This window comes from Chrysochloris asiatica, unplaced genomic scaffold, assembly GCF_000296735.1.
Source record: "Chrysochloris asiatica unplaced genomic scaffold, ChrAsi1.0 scaffold00021, whole genome shotgun sequence".
NCBI lineage: Eukaryota > Metazoa > Chordata > Mammalia > Afrosoricida > Chrysochloridae > Chrysochloris > Chrysochloris asiatica.
This window is the reverse complement of record NW_006408539.1, coordinates 6,018,313-6,026,991: the sequence shown is the minus strand read 5'-3', so window position 1 is coordinate 6,026,991 and position 8,679 is coordinate 6,018,313.

Here is an 8,679-nt window from a genome sequence, read left to right as displayed (position 1 = left end):
ATGCATAAACATGTATGATTATCAGAATGAGTGTAGATTATGCATAACATGTATGATGATCAGAATGAGTGTAGACCATGCATAAACATGTATGTTATCAGAAGGAGTATAGACCATGCATAAACATGTATGATTATCGGAATGGGTGTAGACCATGCACAAACATGTATGATGATCAGAATGAGTGTAGACCATGCATAAACATGTGCAACTGAGACTGGCATGTGAATGATTTAATTTCATGTCCTTGGATATCCTCAATCAAAGGTATTGCAGAAGCATTATAAATGATTAGATTTGGCTGCTAATTAAACAATTTTTTGACTGAACATAGATGTTAATGGAAGTGAACTGAAAAACCTCTAGACTACATTTAAAGAACTGGACAAAGAAGCTCTGATGTTTAATTTTGCCTTGACACCGCATGCCCAAAGGTGAATTTTACTCAAAGGTATTGATTCAAATTTATTTTAATGTTCAATATGACTGCCATGGGATATTTTGGCTTCACAAAGGGCCAATGAGTTGGAAATTACATAATGTTCTCTCCCAATGTCAGCTGTTTAGAAACTGGTAAGAGTTCTACTAACATTTACAGTTTGGATTAAGTTTCCTAATATACTTCAGAATAAATTGTATTTTATAATCTAAAATTTCTGACTAATTATATGTCAATATTATAAGGCTAATCTAATTTGCACTATGGATTTAAATTATACACAATATAAATTTTGAAGTGTGGCACTGCAGGTTAATGTGCAGGACTTCAAAGTCAGTTTGAACCTCAAGGTCGGTGGTTCAAACTCACCAGCCTCTCCTTGGAAGCCTTATATAGAGCCGCTATGAGTTGGAACCAACTGGGTGGTGCTTAACAACAACAACAAAAAAACACCCAGAAAACATTATTTTATGTTTCTTTAAAGCCATCTAAAAGATGAGACATCAGATTCTTCATTTTTACACAATATGATCACACTACTTTTACTCTGCTCACTCCCCACCTATTTTTTCCCACTAACATGTCAATCACATATCTGGCACAAATTGCAAACGCTGTTAGGAACATGCCACAAGAAGTAACTTTCTGTTTAATTTTGCTTTATTTCAAGTTCTATGGAGGAACAGCCTCTGGCTGTCTCTCTGTCACTGCAATTCTGTCCCTTCCAATTGGATTGCTTTTTGATCTTCTAGAGTTCTACAAGAGAACTTGAAATACATGTAGATAGAAGAGAATGCACACATAAAATTCATTTAGACTTTAAAAAATCTTTAGTAGTATTTCCATAAAATACTGTGGAGTCATTGTAACATTGACTTTATGATTTTTCTATGGTGGCAACCACGAGAGGAAAAACGACAATGCTGCAATGAATGTGGTGTGGTGGTGGTGGTGGTTGTATGCAGTACAGTCGGTTCCTACTCAAGCCGCCCTGCATATGGTTTCCGAGGCTGAAAATCTTTACGGGATCAGAAAGCTTCATCTTTCTCCTGCAGATCAGCTGGTAGTTTCCAACTGCTGACCTTGAGGTAGCAACCCTACTCATAACCCCCTACACTACCAGAACTACTGGAGCATACATTTGCATATGTCTATTCGCATCATTGTTCTTATATTTCTGGGACAGATACCTAGGAGTGGGATTGCTGGACCATAAGGTATGGTACCTTAAATTGACTGCATATGGCTTTTCTATCCAGTATCTTCTTAATTCCCATCAAGTGATTGGGTGGGGCCATGCAAATTGGGTTTATAGTACTCTAAGGCTGGGATTGGTTAGTTATGCCATCCATCTAGGTTTAAAAGGAGCCAAAAGGAGCTCTGGTAGCATAGTGGTTACGAATTGGGCTGCGAACCTCATGGTCAGCAGTTCAAAACTACTAGCTGTTCCATGGGAGAAAGATGAGGCTTTCTGCCCCAGTAAAGATTTACAACCTAGGAAACCCTGTACAGGGTCGTTATGAGTCAGAACCGACTCCATGGCACATAACAACAATAACAACAACTCAGTAGCAGGAATGGGAGATCCCAGGACCATCAAGAAGGAAGAGCATGATTGAAGTGGGAGACCCTTACCTAGAGAAGTGGCGATGCCAGAGGCAGTAGCATGGAGAGAGAGCAGATGCTCTAGGCCCCTTGACTGAGTAAAGCTGAGCGCCTATAAGCAGGAGACTGGCTTGCAGAATGTGCCCTCTGGGCATTCACAGACTGGCTAAAAGAGCTCTGTAACACTTGTTGGATCATGGCAGAGGCCAACGGACCAGATGGCTAAGAGGCTGAAGACATGAGTGAAGCATGCCTGCATATGGCAGACAAGAGGTCTTCCTGGTTGAAGAACTGCTGCGTCCTGAGTTTTTCTGATCCTGAATTGCACCCTGTTCACTTTGATAATAAATCCCATAATCATGAGTATTGTTATCTGAGTTGCCATTGCAATGGATTATCAAACCCAGATGTGAAGCAGAGAGTGTTGTGGAAGGAATGGTTGGTGTCAGAATAGGGTAAAGAAGTAGTTTTAATTTGTGTTTCTATTATGGCTGACAACATTGTTTTGAGTCGGAATCAATGCCATGATAGTGGTCTTTTATTATTTTTTTAATGACTAATGATCCCAAGTAAGAAACACTAGTTTTGAGAAAAGAATAAGTTTTTAATCTTGTCAAACTAGTTTAAAAATGTTAAGTCTTTCAAAATAAGCACAAGCTTTTTCTTATGAAACTGGAATCCAATGTAAAGGAAGATACAGTCTATCTGCACTTGTGACCTCAAAGATTGTATTCATTAAAGAGACATTATGAAAGATTAAGCAATTAAACAATATATCATTAGACAAGAAAGATCATTTTTGTGCTTATGGGATTCGGAACCCCTGAAAAATATCATCAACAGGATCATTTGGCAAAATTATGGGGTAGAAAAGGTTTCAGGATTCTCTATTCCCCTTTCTTTCACCACAATGATAATCATTCTCAGTAAATGATTTCATAAAAATTAAATTTATATTAAGCAGTCATTTATATAAATGACTGTTAAAGTTCAATGAGTACCTCTTGGCATTTTAGATTTTGCCCTTAGAAGCAGACACAACTCTAAGAAGAACTGTCATTAGATCTTTCAGAGTGGCCGCAGGAAGTAGACTATGGTGGGTGGAAGAAAAGAGGTGGCATTATTTGCAAGGACTGAAGCATGTTTTTTTGTCAAACAGCTGAAAAGCAATGATTTTTAAAATGCTGTCAAAAAATTTTCACAGTAAGTGTTATGATCCCTCATTTTGTAATAGATGAGGAAACTAAAACTCCTTCAGATTACAAAACTTGCTCCAGGTCACTGTTGTTGTTGTTGTTAAGTGCCGTCGAGTCGGTTCCGACCCATAGCGACCCTGTACAGGGTTTCCGAGGCTGTACATCTTTATGGGAGCAGAACGCCTCATCTTTCCCCCACGGAGCGGCTGGTAGTTTCGAACTGCTGGCCTTAAGGTTTGCAGCCTGATTCGTAACCACTATGCTACCAGAGCTCCTTAGGTAGAATAATAGCCTCCCACCTCCACAAAGAGTCTTTGTCCTCATCTCTGGAACCTGTGAAAATGTTATATGGCAAGGGGCAGGGAAGATTAAAACTGCAGATAAAATTGAGGCTGCTAATCATCTGATCCTAAAATAAATAGATTATCCTGGATGTCTAGGTGGGCCCAATGTGGTCACAAAGGTCCTTTACAGTGACAGAAGAGTCAAAGTCAGAGATATTTGAAGGGGTGACATTGTTGGTTACAAGATAGAGGAAGGAGCTCTCTCCCCAGCTAGTGTCTCCATAACTAGCTCTCTAGCTCCTTGTCCTTTGATGCCCCCACACCCTTGCCTTTCTGCTCTTTCAAAATCTGCACTTCAAACATGGCCAAGTGGAAGAAGAAACAGTACCTCCCAGTGCAGGATCAAGGGAGCACAACCACCTCACTCTTACTTTTTCTTTCTATCCTCATTAGTTGTTAAGTGCCCTCGAGTCGGTTCCAACCCACAGCAACCCAGTATAGGGTTCCCAAGAAGCAGCTGGGGAACTTGAACCACTGACGTTTCAGTCCAAGTGACTTTGCAGTCCAGAGCATCAACCCACAGCGCCACACCAGAACTCTTCTATCCTCCTTAAAGCTAGGTAAAAGATGACAGGAGGCATGTTGTTGTTGTGTGCTGTTAAGTCGATTTCACCTCACACTGATCACCTGGGATGGAGTAGTGCTGCTGCTCAGGGTTTCCCAGGGAGAGACTTTCACCAGAGCAGATCGCTAACTCTTCTTTTCCCCCATGGAGCATCTGGAGGGCTCAAACCTCTTACCTTTTAGTTAGCAGCTGTGTGTTAATCCATTGTGATACCTGGGCTCCTTGCCAGGAAGTCTTGGAGAGCTAAATCCTCACCTACCTGAGTGTCTACCTGAGGCCAGTGGACAGTAAACCCTCTTGTATTTCATTACACACTGATGAAGAACTTTGAATCTGGGGCCAGACTGCCTGGATTCAAAACCAGCTTCATCATTAACAAATTGTATAACCATGTATGCTTAAAATTTCCTCATCTGTAAAGCAGGGATATTAATAATTCTTACCTCATATGATTGTTGTGAGGAGGGGCATGACCACAGAAGGATCAGTGCACTTGGCCTATGAATGGATTTCTCAAACTTAAAAGTGCATCTAGATCTGTTGAAGCTTGTTAAAGCATGATACTTGGATCTTTTGCCTAGACAAAAGGTCTGGAGTGGGGTCTGAGACTCTATGTGTAACACGCACCCAGGTGATGCTGATGTTGAAGATGGATCACACTTTAACAGTCTAAAGAGCAAAGTCAAGGATGCCCACGTTTAAAGGCTTACTTCAAAGATACCACACTGATATCTAACTTCTGAGTGGTCCTTTTATGTGATTTCAGAACTCCAGCTATTAATTCTAGCAAGGAATCTGGGTTACTTGATGGACTATGGAAAAGAACCAGGGTAGACATTCACATCCCGGACAAAAAGTCAGAGAGGAACCAACAGTGTAACTGACTTGCTGCTAAACACAATGGTCCATGATGAACAGTCAAACTTGTCACTTCATTGTTAGCATTGGGGATACTAAAGTTGGTACCAGTTTTGTGCTGGAAATATGATACAGAAATCATGAACAAGGCTGAGTGTGATTCTTAGAGCTGCTTATATATTGTAATGAACAAAATTCCCAGTTCAGCTAAAGCCAATGGAATGAAGTGTTAAATGTAACTTTGAGGCTTCATTGAGATGGGCAAAGAGAGAAACAACTGTGTGAAATTGATAGACTTGGAATCCTACATGGTTATTGTCTGCTTCAATAGGATTGAATTTGGCTCTTCTGGATACTTTGTTGTTAGACGCTGTGGAGTTGGTTCCAACAAGTGGCTGGTGAACTTGATCTGTGATTCATTCAAACTGACCTTGTGGGTGAGTGCTTACCCAAGAAGCTGTTAAAAAAGAATTGCTAGTTTGTCTAATAGATGTACTAAAGCTGTCACAAAGAAGAACTCATAGCCACAGTTACATATTTTATTTCCTTTAGAAATATATTGGGAAAAAGCAACCCTCTTTTCCCAAGGGATTCCACTTGAGGTCTGGGTGAAATGGATTTCCTAGGAAACAGATCTTATGGATTTTCTAGAGTTCGGTTACTTACATCCTGAAAATGAATCAATGGAGATTTTCATAATGTCAACTCTTCCATCGATTCCATTCTTAATTTATACATATGGTCCCCAATTTACAATAGGGTTTAATTTCCAGGACTACTCCATCATTAAGTCAAATGCCTAATTAAAAAAATTTTTTTTTTGTTATTACTGTCTTTTAAGATCAGTGTCGTTATAAATTGAATCTTTGTCTGTAGGGTTGGAAACATTATATCAGAGAAAGATAACATCAGCAAACCATACACTCCCACAGCATATGTTGTACCTATTATTAATGATAAGATGTGAAAAAAAAAAGACCTTTGTGATTGCAGTTCATCCTAACTCAAATACATGGCAAGTTAGGGCGTACTTGTAAATATTGCATTAAAATGAATTTTTCTTTGAGAATATGTGGAGGGTTTTGGTTACCTCTTGACTGGTGGAAAGTATGATTTTCATTACAGTGTCTCTTGTTCCTTTTAATTTTTGAAATTCCTAAGCCAGAAATAAATTTACTAATGAAGTGTTATCAAATGAGCACTTATGCAATTACCATACAAGGAAACAGCAAAATCGAAACTCTAGGAGCCTTGTGTTCATCACCAGCCACAATCATTTTGCTGACTATTAAGATCTTTATTCCATTGTTCATTTTTGGTCAGCTTTATTAAGGTATAATTTATGTACAGTAAAACTGACCCATTTTAAGTATACAATTCAATGAGTTTTGCCGTGTATACAAAATTGGATGACCACCATCCCAATCATGAAATAGAAACTGTTCACCATTGCAGAATGTTTCCTCACACCACTTTGTAGTAAGGCCTCTCCTTTCACTCCAGTGCCTAGCAACAACAGTTGATATGATTTCTGTCCCTCTAATTTTGCCTTCTCTAAAGTTCATATAAATATAATTATGTAGTATGTAATTTTTTTGAGAATGGCTTCTTTCATTGGGTGTTTTGGAGATTTGTGCAAAGTATTGTACACATCTGAGGTTTATTCCTTTGTTCATTGTATAAATATTATTAGTTTACCAGTTGATGGGCATTTATGTTCTTTCCTGTTTTTGGCTATTATGAATGAAGCTTCTTTGAATATTTGCATGCAGGTCTTTGTGAAGCATATTTTCATTTCTCTTAGATAAATACTTAGTGGTGTGATTATTGGATTTTGTAGTAAATGTATTTTTTTACATGATCTATCAAAATATTTTCTAAAATGGTTGCACCATTTTGCATGCCCACTGAAACATGTAAGAGTTGTAGTTGCCCTGTATCCTTGCTAACACGTATTATTGTCGGCCTTTTTGATCATAACCCTTTGAGTATATAGTTCATATAGTTTTGATTTGCATTTTCTTAATGAATAATGGTGTTGAACATTTTTGCATGTGTTTATTTGATGACGTGTCTATGCAAATATTTTATGCATTTTGAAACACTGGAATATTTTACCATCAAAGTTGGAAGAATTACTTATGTATTCTGGAAAAAGTCCTTTATTATGCATAGGTTTTGCCCATATTTTCTCCTAATCTTTGATTTGTCTTTTCATTTTCTTAAAAATATTGCTTGAGGAGCAGAATGTTCACTAATCTCTCTGATTGTGTCTACTCTGGTGCTAATCCCATCCAGTAAATTCTTAATTTTGATTATTGATCCATTCTGTCCTGTAAATTTAAACTGGTTATAATATTGTAACTGTTATATTACTTATACCATTTCCAAATTCTTCTTGACTTTTGGCCTTTATATCCATGAGTAGGAAAAGCACAGTGATTTCTAGTTGGAATCTGATGATTCTGATGCCTGCATTCCTAGTGGGACTTTTTTTTTTTTTTTTTTTTTTTTTTTTTTTTTTTTTGTCTGCTTTTTCTTGTTAATTCTGGCTCATGTTGCTTTATCTTGAGAAGAACTTCCTATTTTTGGTTTCCAGGATATATAGTTGAGAAATTACTAATACAAATACTTTAAAACTAAGGATACTGTTGATTTCTTTGATGGAAGATTTCACATTGCCTCTGCCAGAGATCTGAGGATGCTAATTGTCCATAAAGAAAGTTCTTGTTTGTGTGGATCACCTTGACAATTATCTGAGTAATCAGAACTCTTAGTTCCATTTCAGAATAGAGTCCTTTGGGCATTCCAAGAATGCTTGTCTTGGGAAAAGTTGAATTCTGACCATTTCCTTAATCTGTACAGTCAGCCAACCTGCTTTGTCTTTATTGCTGCTTTTAGGTATCTTTGGGTCGGTTTCACTCATAGGAACTCTATGAAGAATAGAAGAAAACACTCCATTTGTGTCATCATGGGTCAAGTCTACTTTGAGGACTTTTCTTTGCTACCTTCCAAAGCCTCAAGACACAGAGTTCATTAGAGTTACATGTGGGACAAGGGAATTGATTCATACTCATAATATATGAGGGCATCAGGACCTCAGCTTTGACCCCTTTACCTCTCATGAAAATATCATTCCATGTCTCAGCTTCCATTTCTGCCTGGCCATATTTCATGGCCATAAATGTCTCAGATTTCCTTTCTCTTCAAACACTAACTTTTTAATATTTTAGACTAATTATTTAGTCACAACCTGCTAGGTATTTGATACTTTTCAGCATAGTTTTTTGAATTTTTGTAGCTTTTTAAAAAGTTGTCTTTGTTGCTATGGCTTATGTCACCTCTTCAGTCATTGCTAGTTGTTGTTAGGTTCTGTCGAGTTGGTTTTGACTCATAGCTACCTTACGCACAACAGAATGAAGCACTGTGTGGCCCGATGTCATCTTCACAATTGTTGCTATGCTTGAATCCATTGATGCTGCCACTGTGTCAAAACATCTAGTTGGGGTTCTTCCTCTCTTTTGCTGACCCTCTACAAGGGCTGGTCCCTCCTGATAGCATCTCTGAAGTATGAGAAATGATGTCTCTCCATCCTGACTTCTAAAAAGAATTCTGGCTATGTTTCTTCCATCACAGACCTGTTTGTTCTTCTGGGAGTCCAGGATACTTTTA